Source organism: Pinus tabuliformis, chromosome 7, assembly GCF_031772625.1.
Source record: "Pinus tabuliformis cultivar Carrire ecotype Pingquan chromosome 7, CPIR1, whole genome shotgun sequence".
Classification (NCBI taxonomy): Eukaryota; Viridiplantae; Streptophyta; class Pinopsida; order Pinales; family Pinaceae; genus Pinus; species Pinus tabuliformis.
The window spans coordinates 49,849,177-49,865,513 of NC_142293.1; the positions used below are offsets into that span (position 1 = coordinate 49,849,177).

Here is a 16,337-nt window from a genome sequence, read left to right on the forward strand (position 1 = left end):
CCAGCTCTTATGGACGCTGTTTTCGCAGCCCAACTAAGCACGGAAGTCGGCCAACCGACTCTTCTCAAGCCCATGCTTGATAACTGCAATTTCAGGGACCAGATTAAGAAGTAATTTCAATTTAGAAAGTTGTTTTTCTTTTTGTTTTACTGAATTAGAAAAAGGATGGTCATTTGAGAGCCGTATCCTAAAATTTTGTAATAATACTATTATTAGGATTAGATAGTAGTATTTCAACCCTTCTCATTGCATTGGAGAAGGGTCCAGATATTTGTCAAAAACTTGTCCTCAGAACATGCACTTCTGCACCCTCAGAGGAGGTTTTGATGAATGGAAGGATCGTGATTTATTTATGTTTGCATTCTTATGTCCGCTACTGATGTTGCACTTCTGTACTCTTGGTAGACGTTAGAAGCAAGTAGAGGTAGATCGTTATTGTTTGAAGTCTATGGGTAAGAATTAGTCATTAATGGTACTTTTATCTCTTGATTAATTTCTGCTTGTATTCTTAAAGCGATATACAGCTGATATTGTTTGCATGTTAATGTATGAATATATAAGTTATCATTTGGCACTTCTGTACGGTGGATTTGTCTATTTATGCTTAATATGCGAATGATTTGATTATGCGATGTGTTGTTCACAACCGCTCTGTCTAACTTCTTATGCAGAATGGTTTATCTTTATTGATTTATATTCTGATATCAGTTGAATGATCTTTATTACCAGCTGCTGTTAGAAATCTTTCTAGATCGCATGATAAAAGAAACATCCCGGGTTAATGTAAATTCTGTGTGTTGTTTTCATTTGATTATAGTAATTTAGGCTCAAGTTTGTAAGATAGATTTACAGCAGTCTTTAGAACATTTCTTAGAAGTAACCTAACCAAAATTCCACACACACACACATACACATCCCATGCATCGGGAAGCTGGTCCCGTTATCCCCAGTCGGACCCGCTACTCCAAACGGGCAAGGAGCCGCCAACCAGGTTCCGAACCGGGTGGGTATCCCCCTTGTTGTTGACCCGACTTCAGGGCCCTCAACAGGTTCTTAATGATGGTCTTGATGTATTCATAGGGTAGCTGGTAGATGTCCCCTCCTAATAGTAGGTTTAGGGTATCTAGGATAACTTTCCTAACCCCCCTAAGTAGGACTAGCTTAAGTGACTCAAGATCAAGTGTGGACCTGGCCCTTTTGTAGCTAAGACAGAATCTTTCCTCATAATCCTCTAAGGACTCTTCATGCCCGAAGGTCATTCTAAAAATTTTCTCTTTAGTGTCTTTGGACTTGAAGTAGTCCCTATACTTGTTGAAAGCTTGTTGCATTTGAGCCTAGGTGGTGATACTATCCCCAGGTAAACCCATGAACCAGCGCAGAGCTGCATCCTTGAGAGTGGATGGGAATAATTTCAACCTCTAATCATCGATAGTGTAATCATAAGTTCTTCATATGAAAACGAATTCAAACAAGAAAGTATCTTGATATTCTAAGGTCAAGCCATGGAAGTGTGGAAGAGCATAGGCGCTTATGTTTTACATCTTGGCATCCCCATTGGTGTCTCTGACGGGAAAATCACCCTCAATTCTCTCTCTATCCCCCATTCCATTTCTACTTTTAGCCATTATGTCAATTGGAATGTATTCTTCTTCTTCTTCCCCTATAGGCTCTTCAAAAATCTCTGGTTGTTCGCCTAAGGGGTCCTCTAATTCACAGCCATCGAAGGAGAGGGAAGGTTGGTTGTTTGAAGTGGTGGGGGTATTTGGTAAAAATTTTCCTAAGTTATCCCTATTCCTATAAGATATGAAATAAGTGTTTTTTATTTCAAGCTTTAAGACTGATTGCATAATAGAAAAGACAAACTCAATTGAAACTAACTGCTGAATGAAATCACTTGCAGAATGGAAAGGAAATCAAACCAACTTACAACTATCTTGCAGAAATGAAACTAATAGCAGAATGAAAGAGATAAGAAATGCAATAAAGAAAGAAGAAATCACATCTACTTAGACACCTCCTTTCAATGGCGCCAAAAAGTGATGAGAACCAGTATTGCAGCAAGAATGCTGCACCTCCCGGGGCTACCAACTTTACTTCATCAACCTCGGGTGTGTGCAAAAATTGGAGGTGACAGTGTTGTATACACAAATAGATGCAATGTGCCACTATTTTGTCATTGCAGATCTGGGTGATAGACCATTAGGGTTTCTCAAACCAGTCTTCTATTGATTTAGAAGAAGTTTGATTACCAATTGAGAGAGGATAACTTTACCCTAATTGAGAGAATTGAAATGCTACATACTACAGTAAATAAATACTGAAATAGATGCTTAAAACACACGAATCATCTAGCTATTTGTTAAGATATCTTGCTTTAGAAGAATTCTAGGATAGACATGTGAAACCCTAACTAACCTAAGCATGCAATCTGATCTAATCAAACACTTAACTGTTGCGCATATGAATAAGCGTAACAACCTTTTTCTTTTTGTCTTTTTATAAAAACATGAATGCTAATTCTTCTTAATTATATGATAGGTGGGTTAGGTGTGGAGAGAGATGGTTGTGATGGGATAGATGGCTTGGGAGGCAAGCAAGGGTCTTCTCCTATCTTTTGTGATGCATTTCTCACAAATCGGCCTCAAAACATGCTACTACAAGTTGTCCTACAGGATGTCCTAATTCACCTACAGGATCTCCTGTATTCCTACAAGAATAGGATGAAAGCATGAGGATTGATTTGGGTAGTGGTGTAAGGCTTAGGGAAGGTGAGTGATGGAAGGAATAAGGAAAGGAAGTGGTTAGGACTCCCTCAAAACTCAAACCAACTTTGTATGATGGTTGGATTTTTTCAACAAGCATGGCAAGTTGTCCTTAGGAAATGATAATGCGGACTATGGACTTGGTGGCTTTTGGAGATCATGGATGGGTGAGGTTAGGCTGAGGCTGTTGATATGAGGTATTCCTGCACTATTTAAACTCCTCAAATATACACATCATTGTTGGCATTTACCCATAAATCATGTCAAAACAAGAAAGGTTTCCAACAACATATGAAAACAAAATTTCATCATTCATTTGCGTAGTTTATGCATGTAAATACTTGCAACCTATTGTGAACACACCATGAAATCTAATACAAAGACTAAGATATAAGAAATGACAACTGCAATCTATCTTTGAAAACTAAAAGATGCTGACCAAATTAAAAAAAAAAAAAAAACCTAAATTTCATAAGAAACCAGAAATCTATCTTTTTGGGCTGAATGAGAGTTTTCCCTCAAACCATGGCCCTTGAAGGGAAGATTGATACAAGATCCACCTGTTATCATCCTTTTTGGTATTTCTTTATCTCTATAAAGCTACTAATAAATCTATGCATAAATGGAAGCAAACTAATCAAATTCACCAATACTTGTAATGTAACAATGCCAAAATCAATTCAACAAGTAATCTATGAAATAATCTAAGCATAAAAGTACAGTAAGAGGAACCTCTACAGCTAGGGTTGGGCCCTAACCAAAGATCTTTAGCCCTCTAATTCAACTTAGTGTTGGATCAAGGGAATGCTCATCTTCATTAACATATCAAAAAATACATAACAATGTTTTGTCACAATCCGTTAACTTGAAAGTGCTTAGTTATATTGCATAAACAAATCTAAATCCTAGCGAGACTCTAGGCCTCCTTATTTTTACAATTGAAGTTGCCAACAACTTTTCTAAATCTATGGAGGCTTGGCTCTCAATCTCAAGATAAACTCATTCTTAACTATCACTAGCTTGGCTACCAATGATCCTCATGACTCGACTATCTGCAACTCTGAGCTAGTGTGATTTGATGGATGGATCTTCAAATGAGTGAGGATTGAATGAGGAAGATCCATCTCCTATAATTTCTCCTTCTTGTCTCATTCAAGTTCCTACAGCTTAAGTAGCCATAATTTTCCATAATTTTCTCTCAAAAACTTGTAATCAATGCACATTAGACCACTAGACATAACATCTTACTTTTACTCATCTCATTAAGAAAAATATAATTTAAACATATAAGGAATTATGATAAGAGTTGATTTTAGTAAGCTTGGAGGTGTATTAAGGTCCATATATTTACCCAAAGATGAGCCTCATCATTGCGCTTCTTTCTTTGCCTCCTTTTCTCTCTTTTTGCACTTTGTGGGCTACCTTGTTTGCGTCTTCCTATGTTTATGTCTTTGTCTCTTTGAATTCTTTACTAACCTGTGCTACTGCAAACAGGCTGTCTTCCACTTACTCAATTGGGCTTTTCTCACTGAATAACATCATGTCTATATTATTTTCTTGTTGCATCACTTACAACCATTCATCATTAGCCAATAATTCTTTGTCAAATTTTACATAAAAAATATTATTTGTTGGATTCACCATAGTATCAACTACTCCAATGGTAGCTTCGTTGTCCTCAGCAAGCTCTGTTGTTGGATTCACCAAAGTTTCATCAACAAAATTTGTTGTTGCACTCATCAAATTGTCATTAGCAAGCTCTGTTGCTGGAATCAACATATCTTCATCCACTTGTGACTCTGCATAGTGTGGTTCATGAGCACCTATTGATCTGAAAATCACTCGTGAATGATCTCAGTTAATTAATGAAGGTATTACAAACTCCTGTGCTGGGGTGTGTCTATGTTATTTTAAGCAACAGATTGATAAGATTTTGAAATACATAGACACTTGAAATAGTAAGAGAAACACAGTAAGAAAACACATAACACAACAAATTTAATAAGGAGCTCACCCAATCCTCCCGGGCTACGTCTCCTAGTCTAGCTTTAGTGGTGGTCTTCTCTATTGTGTCTTAAAGCAGATATTTTACAATAAGGAGCTAAATTTGAGTCTCACTCAATAGATGATGATCAGTAGGGCGATACTTGGATCCCCCAAGCCTCTAGAGTACACAGACTCCCCCTCATTGAATCTCGAACTTGACTGGTCTTAGTGGTATGAGTCCAATTTTGTACTCAATACCTGACAGGTCTACACAAAGGAGTTGCTTGAACCTCTCAAGCCTTCACTGGAGTTCACAGACTCCCAGACTCTCTCTATTGTGTCTACTCGATGCTGCCTTTGCTTTGTAGGTCAGATCAACTTCTCTGTTCTCTGCAATTCACATCCTTCTGGATCACCTGCCTCTATCCACTGGAATTCCCCGACTCTGCGTCGTCATTGTTGTGTAACGCTGCATAGAGAGGTTGCCACATTTTTCCTTACAGACTGAGTGTCAGTTTTCTTTTGAACGGTCGTTATTTCCATTACTCCAAGATTTTCCCGCGAAACTAATTCTTCTGCCAGCTCATCGGTCATGCCGGACCTCAAATATTTATGTGCTTGAATCTAATCCCCTATCGAATTCGGTCATCCATCGATTTAATCCTCTGTCGTTGATATAGAGCCTCTAGATCCTATGGTCTTCGTTTATATCGCATGGGTAAGTTGCTCAACCATTACTCATGTGATGTAAGCAGTTTTCTCTCTCATCAGCTGGACACATGTTGCCCGGTGTATGGCATCACACTAAACTTGGCCAAACCCGCTTAACGCTCAAAGTGCACACGATATCCTGCTTGTTTTGGGCGCAAGACCCACCTTCTGATGTTTTCCGCATGGTTTCCATATTTTTCTTATGACCGAGAGCTCGGGGCTTTCCTTCTCTGATGGTTTTGTCCTTCGCTTTGTGCTAATCGTGTATCAGAAACTTCCTCTCTTTCTGGATCTAGGCTTCAGATTATCGATTTACGTCCATACGCAATCTCCATGGGCCAACAGTTAGCTCACTTTGACTGAGGGTCCTCGTTGTTCCGTTCTGGCCACAATTGCTATTGTCTAAAGGTCATTTCTGATAAGCCTGTTATTCATAAGATTTTGAAGCCTGACATAATTTGAAACAGTCATGAAAATGTTTAAGGATCCAATTTAGATCACGTCCTTCCAACTGAAAAAGCTTTTGGACCACCAAAAGTTGGTTTTCAATCATCGAATAAGTGAGGGTATAAATGTCTCACTTGTCCAATCTCTATCCTTTTTGCACTACTTGGCTTTGAACCCTTGAGTCTAATCCCGAGGTACTCAACATCTCCCTTGCACGTCGTCCTCACCTTCCTGTCCAGAACTATGTCTTCCTTCAATTCATTGAGATATTCAGGTAACAGGTCATCAATAGAAGGAAATTGACTTTGCTCTTCAGGATCTTCAATTAATGAAGGTTCAAATAGTCTCAAGTTGTCTGCATTAACAACTGAGTAGATGTGCATGTAAGCTAGTAAATCAAGGCGAAAATCATTCTCACCAATTTTCTCAAGTATCTTGAAAGGTCCATACCTTATTGGCTTTAGCTTTTTACCTTCACCTTGCATTCTGTCTTTGTTAATATACAGCCAGACTTGATCACCAACTTGGAAACTATGCTCCATCTGATGCTTGTCATGCCTTGCCTTGTATTTGGCTTGGCTCTTTTCCAGTTGTTCTTGTACTAGCTGGTGAATCTCTTGGATTTGTTCAATGAACTTGGTTTCCTTGTCCACATCATTATGTCCATCAACTGCTATGTCTTTTCCAAAGACAAAATCCAAGGGAGACCTTGGTGTGAAATCAAAAAGGGTCTCAAAAGGAGATTTATGTGTAGAAGAATCTTTTGCTTGGTTGTAAGCATGCTACACATAACACAAATGTTCATCCCAAAGTTTGGGATGCTTGCTGCAATAGCCTCTAAGCAACTGGATCATTGTCCTGTTGAACACTTCTGTCTGGCAATCTGTCTATGGATGAAGGGCTGTGCTTTTCTTTAGACTAGTGTCCATATGCCTTTTTTTAAATCTCTTTTTCAAGGCTTAAAAAATTCTCTTCTAAATAAGTCTTTAAAAAATTTCTATACTTTTAAAAATAAACTTCAAGAAAACCCTTCTTAAAAGATTTCACAACTCCTTTAACAATACCACCACATTATAGAAATCCCTTTTAAAAACATTACATGCATCTCCATTCTTTTAAAATATTTTTGGCAATTTTTTAAAATCCCTTTTCCTTAAAAATGGACTTACTCCCTTTTAAAATATTACAAGGCAACCTTCATTTTTTTTAAATCATATGTTTCCAAGAAAGGGTATGGGCGTATCATGGTTTTAGTAAGGGATAAGGAAGGTCGTCTTATTCAGTTAGAAAAAGAAGACTCAAATAAGCAATTCATTTGGATTAAAATATCAGAAAAAGGAAACCACATCAGAATTGCAGCTTGCTATTTTGCGCCACAGGTTTCAAAAATCTACAAAGGTAGAGGGTTTGACCACAAAGATCCATTTGCATCTTTAAAAGCGGATATTGTAACATATTCACAGCTAGGTGAAGTCCTTATAGTGGGTGATTTCAATGCTAGGACTCCAAGTGAGCAATCTAGAATTGTTTGTTGTAAAGATGATTGTGACCCTATTTGGCTTATAGAAGAAAGTAATCATCAGTGGGAATGAATTTCAGAGGACAAGGGCTGCAATCTCTTTGGTGAGAAATTGCTTACTCTATGTGGAGCCTTTGATTTAGTCATTTGTAATGGCTTGAATACCTTGGCAAAGTCTAGTAATTTCACTTGTAATACTTACAATGGAGCAAGTGTGGTAGATTATGTAATTTGCTCGCATGGTTTGTGTAAGAAAATGGAAGAAGTTTTGGTTGGAGATCAACTATGGGATTTGAAATCAGTTCACAAGCCAATTTATTTATGTTTCTCTTGGATTCGAAAAAAACAATTAGAGTAAAAAATTCACCATGTCCGACAAAATCTCCCACAAGGCAAAAAAATTTTGATGCCAGAAAATTTTAATACCTTCAAAATGATGCTAGAGAGGCTCTTTGAGAAGGAGAAACTTACAATTCACAACCTTCATAGTCATGAATTAACACATTTAATTCAATGTGCACTTGCAAAGTGCAAATGAACAAAAATTAAGAAGTCTGAAACAAATTGCTTTCTAGTTAATGCTTGGTTTGACGAGGAATGCAAAAAGGAAAGGAGAATGTTGAAAGAGTCAAACAAGGATAAAATAAAGCTCAAATCGTACAGGCAATTATTAAGCAAGAAAAAGGCTGATTTCATGGTTTCAGGGAGGCAAGAACTAATCTTCCTTGGGAAAAATAATCCCAAATTATTTTTGAAGGAGCTCCAACCAAAAATATACAAATTGGAAATAATATTACAGCTTCTAAATTGTTTGACTATGCAAGACAACTCTATGAGCAGGTTCATAGGGTTCACCCTCCCTCCTTGGTCAACACTGATACTGAACTCTTCACGGTACAAGAGGTAGATATGGGTATCAAGAAGTTGGGTATTGGAAAAGAAAAAGACTTAGTTGAACTCCAAGCAGAAAATCTAAAGTGGGGCTCAAAGATTCTTGCACCTCACGTTACAAAATCTTCAACAACATCATATAACAAGGGCTCCCCACAGATTGGTCAACTAGTTTGGCAATACCTCTCTTCAAGAGGGGTGGCGTCAATAATCCCTCCAATTATAGGACCATCATGGTAAACCCTTTGTTTGCAAAGCTATTTGGAAGCATGCTAGAAAACAAAATTATCAAGTGGACAGAAGAAAGAGATAAGCGTGCTAAAGGGCAAGCAGGTTTTAGACCTAAACATTCCACAGTTGATCATTGAATAACTTTAAGGCACATCATTGAAAAATTTTGGGAGAAAAAGGAATAAGTCCTTTGTTGCTTTGTTGATTTCATAAAGGCATTTGACTCCGTTCCTAGGGATAAACTTTGGTAGAGAATGGAGGAACTTGGGGTTCCTAAACATTTGAAAGCAGTTGTTCATAGGTTGTATGAAGATGTGAAATTCCAAATTAGAACTTCAGCAGGCATTTCTGAAAGTTTTAGAAGCGATATCGGGGTCAAGCAATGTTGCCCACTGTCTCCTACCCTTTTTGGTTTATATATCGACAAGCTTGAGGAGCGGTTAAATTCGCAAGTGGGTGATGGTATCTATTTGTGCAAGTTTGTTATAAGGCTTCTTTTGTATGCAAATGACCTTATTCTAATTGCTAAATTGGCTCTTGGTTTGCAAGAGCACTTACTATCCCTTGAGCATTTTTGTAGAAGTGTGGGGATGCAAGTCGATATCAACGAAACGAAAGTAGTGGTCGTCTCTAACAAAAGAAAACATAACCAGCATATGTTCTACTTTGAAGGCAACATTCTGGAAGAAGCTGTGGATTACAAATATGTCGGGATTGATTTCAACAAAAATCTAAGCTGGAATGGTTGTAGAAAGAAAAGAACTTTGGGGGGTTGGAAAGCATTTTATGCTTTTCAAAATAGGTGTAGAGAGGTAGAGTTATGGGACTAGAAGACCACTCAAACTCTTTTTGGGCTTCTAGTGATTCTGGTGATTCTCTATGGTTGTGAATTGTGGGCTAGCAGTACCTCCGACATGCATTGGAGACAAATTGAGAAAATTCGGAAGCGTTTGATTACAAACAAATTTAAGATTAAAAGTATAGTTCCTTATGATATCTTGTTAAATGAAACAAGGACTTCTCCTATTGAAGCAATTGCTATGGTGCGAGTCATAAGGTATTAAAAAAAAATTGAGCAAATGGAAGAGGGTAGATGACCTAAGGTTGTCTTTAATGATAGATTGTGTAAGAAAGAAAAAGCTTGGATGCAACAAAATAAAAAATGGTTTAGTAAATGGGGTATTTGCTTGAACGCGTGTGCCATAAACAACAAAGAGATAAAAGCTTTTGTTATGGAAAAGTTCCACAAGCGTACCTGGGAGAAGGAGCTAGGAAGAAAGAAAAATTACTATATTGGAGTGTTTAATCTCACTCATAATCATCAACCAAAAGCATACATAGAGGCCAATATCTCTTGGAGAGCCAAAATTCTTATAGCTTAGTTAAGTACTAATTCTCATCAACTCCGTTGTGAAACAGGGCGCTGAAAAAGGCAAAAGGAAGTGTGGGAGGAAAGGGTATGCATTTTTTATTCTTCCGAAAAAGTGGAAACAAAAAAACATTTCATTTTAGAATGTGAGGCCTTCAAAGACAACAAGGAAAGTTATGCAGATAAGCTGACAGCTAGCTCTTGGGATAATCTATTTAGTGAGGGACTTTTCGAGAAGCTGGGAGAATTTATTGTGAAGCTTCACAGAAAAAGGCCGAATACATCAAGCAGATGAAGAAGCAATTTGTCCCATAGGCTATCTTTAGCCTCGTGGACATTAAAATAATTTCTTTCTTTCTTTCATTAAACAAACAAACTTCTTCTCAAATGACACATGATGAGTACCTTTCTTAAACCTTGTGAGATTTGACTTTTCAAAAAATGTTGGAATCGTGCTCGTTGATTTTGCTAACTTGGCGGGAAGATTGATGTGGCAGCGTGCTAACCCCTAGTTGGTGCTCTAACGCACTTTCTATTACCACTATGGCATTAGGCTCGAAGGTGACTAATGCCTTTCTCGTCTTGCTACACAGCCTTAGTATGCTCTAGTTTGATTCCTCAACAGTGTTAATCTCCAAAAAAAAAAAATGTAGGTTTTCTTTTTAATGTAGACTTCACAGCGACCTTTCAACAACTCCAGTTTCTCTTTTTTTTTTTTGTAAATACACACGTATGAAATACTACGCTCAACGAGTCTTATGCTCTCTCTTTTTGCTTCTTCGCAATAGGCTTCTTTAAACTTCCATGGCTATGTCAAAGAGTCTTATGCAGGCTCGCATATTCTCTTTGCTTCTCTCTCTTCACTCACGTGGTTCTTTGTCAAAAAGGCTTACGTAGTGTCTTATGTTGCTACTCTCTCACAGAGTCTTATGTAAACTGGCCTATCTCTCTTCGGTGCTTTGGTGGAGTCTCACTATGCAAACTCGCTTATCTCTCCTCTTGTGCTGGCGGAGTCTCAAGCAAAGCTAAGATACCATGACAAAAATTGAAGAGAACAAAACGATCGACAAAAGTTAAATAAGATTACATTTGAAACATCATTAATAAATTATTCAACTTAAGTGAAAATGAACTAGGACAGTTGGAGGAATGGTTTTGACACCTAACAAGTGGTTGGGATTAGATTCTCCAACAATGAAGTTTAGACATTGTGAGGCAATAGCCATAAAGTCCTAGTTTTAAATTCAAATTTTATTCTCAACTAATTTTGTTGGAAATGTTACATCAAATTCAAATTTTCACGGTCTCCAATTTATTTAGGGTTTAATTGAGAGCTTGGAATCATAATCCTAGGTATTATCATAAAAATTCAAAGCCCCATGTCACATATATTTGGAAAGCTTAACCTCAACGAATTTTTTAACGCTTTACCTAGAAACCCCTATCCTAGAATGTGCAAATGTTATATCACATGAATTTGGAAAGCTTATTCTCATCGGCTTTTATAACGGCTTTACGAGTCCTCACGCTGCAGCCAGGGCTTTATCTGAGGAGCTTCAAATCCCCATGTCACATTAATTTTGGAATCTAAACTAGAGTGTTTTTTGGGGGCTAAAAGATAACAATCAAAATCTGTCGACTTGCAATAGCCCACGATAATGGACTCAGCTGAAAAATGATATGAGCGTGGGGAGATGTACGATGACCTTTCGAGAGAAAGTGTAGCCCGTGTTCTATCTGGACGATATATCGAATAAAATAAAATATAAGATCATATTATCTTATTTGATAGCGAAGCGAGGGGTTCACATTGTCGCACAGTGCTCCACTTTTCTCAGTCATTATTATATTAATTATCATGCGATTCCAACGACCGCACACTCATATTCTATCGGCACCGATGGCCTCGGAGATTCACATTTGCATTTACGAATTTTTATTTTCATTTACAATCATACCATTGTGGGGATTTGATACGCTAGTTCAAATAATCCGAAAACACAGTTAAACAACTATCAAGTTATAGTCAAGTTTCCTCTGTATCAAAAAACAATCCGGTGGCTTGCACTTCTCACTTTACTTCTAGTAAAACAACATGACGGCGTTATTTTTAGAAATCTTAAATGAGATCTCCAGAGGATGATGTACAAAGTAGATCGGTGTGAATCTAAATGATGTTTCTTTCATCTTCTGATTCCGATTCCTCTCGTCTGGATTCAGACTCCAACGTATGGTTTGTATGTAGACGAATCACTCGTTATTCCTTCCAGTACTTTATCACAGATTCGACAGCTCATCCACAATTACAGAACCGGAGCTCCTTCTATTTATACTGATGCAAGAGATCATCCAGTGCAAACTGCTTCCCTCGGTCCTCAGTGGGGACGTCAAGTGCAGTCCTGCCCATTGGTATTTCTGTGCATTTGCTTTCCTTGAATTCCACGGATTTTACTGTCGAAACTTTAATTGGGTGATTAATAGTTGAAATAATGGAGTAGTTTTAGTCACAATTTGTATTGAATGCGCTCATTGGGTTCCTGGTTTTTAGTAGAATTCTATCGAACTCGTGATCTCTGTATGTGTTCCCGCGATATTTCAAATAATTGGGTCCTTGCCATGAATATTAAAGGATAATTTGCAACTGGTGTTTATCTAAGATCAAATTGAGTTCACTCCAATCTATGTTTTGTCTTTGTTGGGTATTTGTATTTCTCCACGAAGTGTAAATTGGCTACTTGCTTTTTCTCGCAATGTCTAAGTTGGGTATTTGTTTTCTGTCATCTCAGATTTTAAAACTGCTGAAAGGTTGGTTGAACATACCCGAGAGCGCCATTTTTCACTTCTGTAAACATTCCCATTGAATTCGTTGTGCCTGAAAGTGTCAGTTCTAAGCCTAAGAGTGCCATGGATTCTCAATCAGCTTCTTCATCTGGAGGGCATTCTTCATGGACTTCTAAGCAAAACAAACAATTTGAGAATGCCTTGGCTCTTTATGACAAAGATACTCCTGACCGTTGGCATAATGTTGCTTCCATGGTTAATGGGAAGTCCCCAGAGGAAGTCAAAAACCATTTTGAGATACTGGTAGAGGACTTGAAGTGCATTGAAGCAGGCCATGTGCCGTATCCCAACTACAAATCTTCGAGCAGCTCCGGCTAGGGAGCGGGCTGCAATGAGTAGAAGAGGAATACAGGAAGGTATAATTTCGCTGTTCTTTGCAAGTATGTTATAATTTTTTATTATTAAAGATAACTATCGTAAATAGTCTGGTCTATAGTTTCATTTCAAAAAGTCAAGGATAGCTAAGAGATTTCTCTATTTCCGTATGGAAGTCATAGATACCTTGACGACTCAGTCTCTTTGATTGTACACTAAGGAAGGGAGACCAATTTTTTTAATTTTGTTAATATCATTTATATAAAATTAATTTTAGTTCATGGATCTGATAGAGGATAGGGTAACTGGTTGGGATAGTTTGAGATGTTAAACTATTTATTTAAGTTGGTATTATTCTTAAACATAATCGTGCCATAGTATTTATTTAATTTAGTATTATTTTTTAACATGACTATAATATATCCTCACAAAGGTCAAACTTAAAAAAAAAAAATTCCAACCAAATTAAGCTCATGTATTAGTTAAGTGAAACGTCCTTGTTTTTCCCTATTATCATCAGGGAGATATTTTAAAATATTTTTTTATCCCAAGAAAATCCTTAAAAATATTTTTTGAATATACATCTCACTATTTTTCTTTCCTTTCAAACTGCTTTTAAGGAATTAGTTTGACAGGATTAAACAACTCTCGAATCTTGGCCTCTGGATTAAACAATTCTTGAATCTTTGCTTCAGGATTAACTCTCTATTTCAGATCTTCAATATAGTGATATAGTTGTTTTATTTTATATAGTTTGCCTGAGTCTAAAGGTTAAGAGCATGTGTTTTCTCTTAGATTCAAAACCAGAGAGGCAGACTATATATGAATTCAAATGAATGCTTAGAAATAAATTCCTTGCCCCACAAATAAGAAAGTCTTATACACCAATTTAATGTCTAACTACTAAATGTAATAACCAGTATCTTGAAAAATAAATATATGTTACAACTAATTTTTAAGAATCAAGGGTTTTTGCTAAGCAGGAAAATTTCAAAGGAATCAAAAATTAACTATAGCTTAAAAAAAAAAGGAAGATCAATAACGAATCATTTAACACTCTCAAATGTCGTACCGAGAACCAGCTAACCTGTGCTCAGTAAACTTTTCAGCATCACAAGCCATGGACCACTTATAGGGAATTTGTTCTGTCAAAATTAGTTTATAACTACTACATGGTTCTGCAGGTTCATATTCGTCAATTAAGTCTAATTCGCGATGTTCCCAATAGCCTACCAGGGAGTGAGCATTATAAAGTCCACTTCGAAGGAGATTACCAGTTTCCATGGTGAAGACGGTCCCTAATCTAGTCACCACTTCGGAAGTGGATGTGAAGTTTCTCCTGAGAGTACCTTGAAGCAACTCCCGAATAGTTATAAGTATATCATTTAATAGATATAAACATCAGCCAGGTTAAGACAAGCACAACAAAAAAAAAAAAAAAAACCTCAATCTCTTATTTCACTTTCATGTTTGCAATAACCTTTTTTTTCCAGTTGATTTCTGAATTCACTGCAATAACCTTTTTTCCAGTTGATTTCTGAATTCACTGCAATAACCTTTTTTCCAGTTGATTTCTGAATTCACTGAGTTTCTTTGCACTGAACAATGTGGTGCAGGTTTTTTCTGTACATGACGCTACACTGAAGTATCCAAGGTGATGCTGGCTCATTATCCTTAGTATTACTACTCATCTGTGAGATACTTACGTGAAGGAGAGCACTATAATGTGTAATCGTTTCTAGTCAGCTGTATATTAATGATCATCGTAAAGTTCTATGAGCCACGGAGTTATAAAGTTGTATTGTATATTGAACTGATGTACATTGTTTATGTATATTGTACATTGAATTGATGAAGATGTGTGATATTTTCTTTAAAGCCAGCTAGGGAATGAAATTTTAATATTTTTTATAGTTTTTAAATTGAAATTCAGAGTTGTATCATACAAATAAAAATAATATAAGAATGTAACCTTAAAATGATCTTTTTAATAAATCATTGTTATTTAACCTAATAAATTTATGAAATAAATTTTAATATTTATTATTATTATAATATAAAATGGAAAACTTGTAAATACAAATTAAAAGGAATAATTTATAATTTTTTATAACATTTACAATTTTGAATATTTTTTGTGTTTTTAATTTATTTATTTTTACTTATTTACATAAGAATGCCCTTTTGTTATACCCATAATTTTTTCCTGGATATTTTATATATTTTTTTATAATTTTATAATTGTAAAATTTTTATGTTATTGCTTTTCTCAAAATTGTGTAATTTTTTTAGTAACCTAAAAAGTTATATATAAATATAAAAGAAAATAAATGATAATTTTAGTTTCATAAGTCCACTCACTAATAACTTGAGAAACAGAAAGGGGTTATATCACTAAAATATTGAAGTTATAAAAATATTATTGAAAGAGGAAGTTTGTGTCACTTTTACACCCTTGATTAAATGATTATTATAGTTTTGGTGAAGCACTTTTATGGAATTTGAAAGAGCCTTGATCGTGGCTTTAGTGATGAGACAAAAAACAAAAATGAAAGGGTTTCATTAATCGTGGGATGAGACAAAAAAAAATGAAAGGGTTTCATTACTAAAATGTTGAAGTTCTAAAAATTCTATGGAATATTTTTTTTTTTTTTAAATTTTGGTTAAATAATTATTAAAATTGGGATAGAATTTTTTTTTTTTTTTTTTTTATTTTAGTTAAATAATTTTTAAAATTGGAATGAAATATTTTTATGGAATTTGAAATAATTTTAATTAAGAATATTTATTAAAATACAAATTTATATTTCAGTGTAATCTCAATCAAGGATTTGTTGTAACAAAGAAATGAAATTAGTAAAATTATACAAATTAAATGGTTGTTAAAGACTTATATACATTAAAATACTTCCAATGATAGTTTTCACATTACTAATACTAAAAAAATCATAAAAAATAAATAAATTGCAACATCATTATTATTATTATTATTATTATTATTATTAGAAGAAGAAGAATTAATACGTATGTTGAAGGTATATATATTCAAAAGAAACATCGTAAGATTTTCAACCACAGAGTTTCACCATTTTACAGATTATTAATTTGAAATTAGGTTTTTAAATTGATCATTTAATTAAAAGAGAAAAAATAGCATGACGATTCCTTGATAGGATTTCTGCCAAGGACAATCAATTTTGAGTTGCCCTGAAGATATGCAACCCTCAAAGAAATCCTTTTGTCCTAATCATAAGTCATTTTCATT

General features: G+C 35.7%; 1 pseudogene; it reads left to right on the top strand.

Moving 5' to 3' along the window:
* Positions 1-12,717: 12,717 nt before the first annotated feature.
* Positions 12,718-13,075, top strand: LOC149245163 (transcription factor RADIALIS pseudogene; annotated as a pseudogene).
* The last annotated feature ends 3,262 nt before the right edge of the window (positions 13,076-16,337 follow it).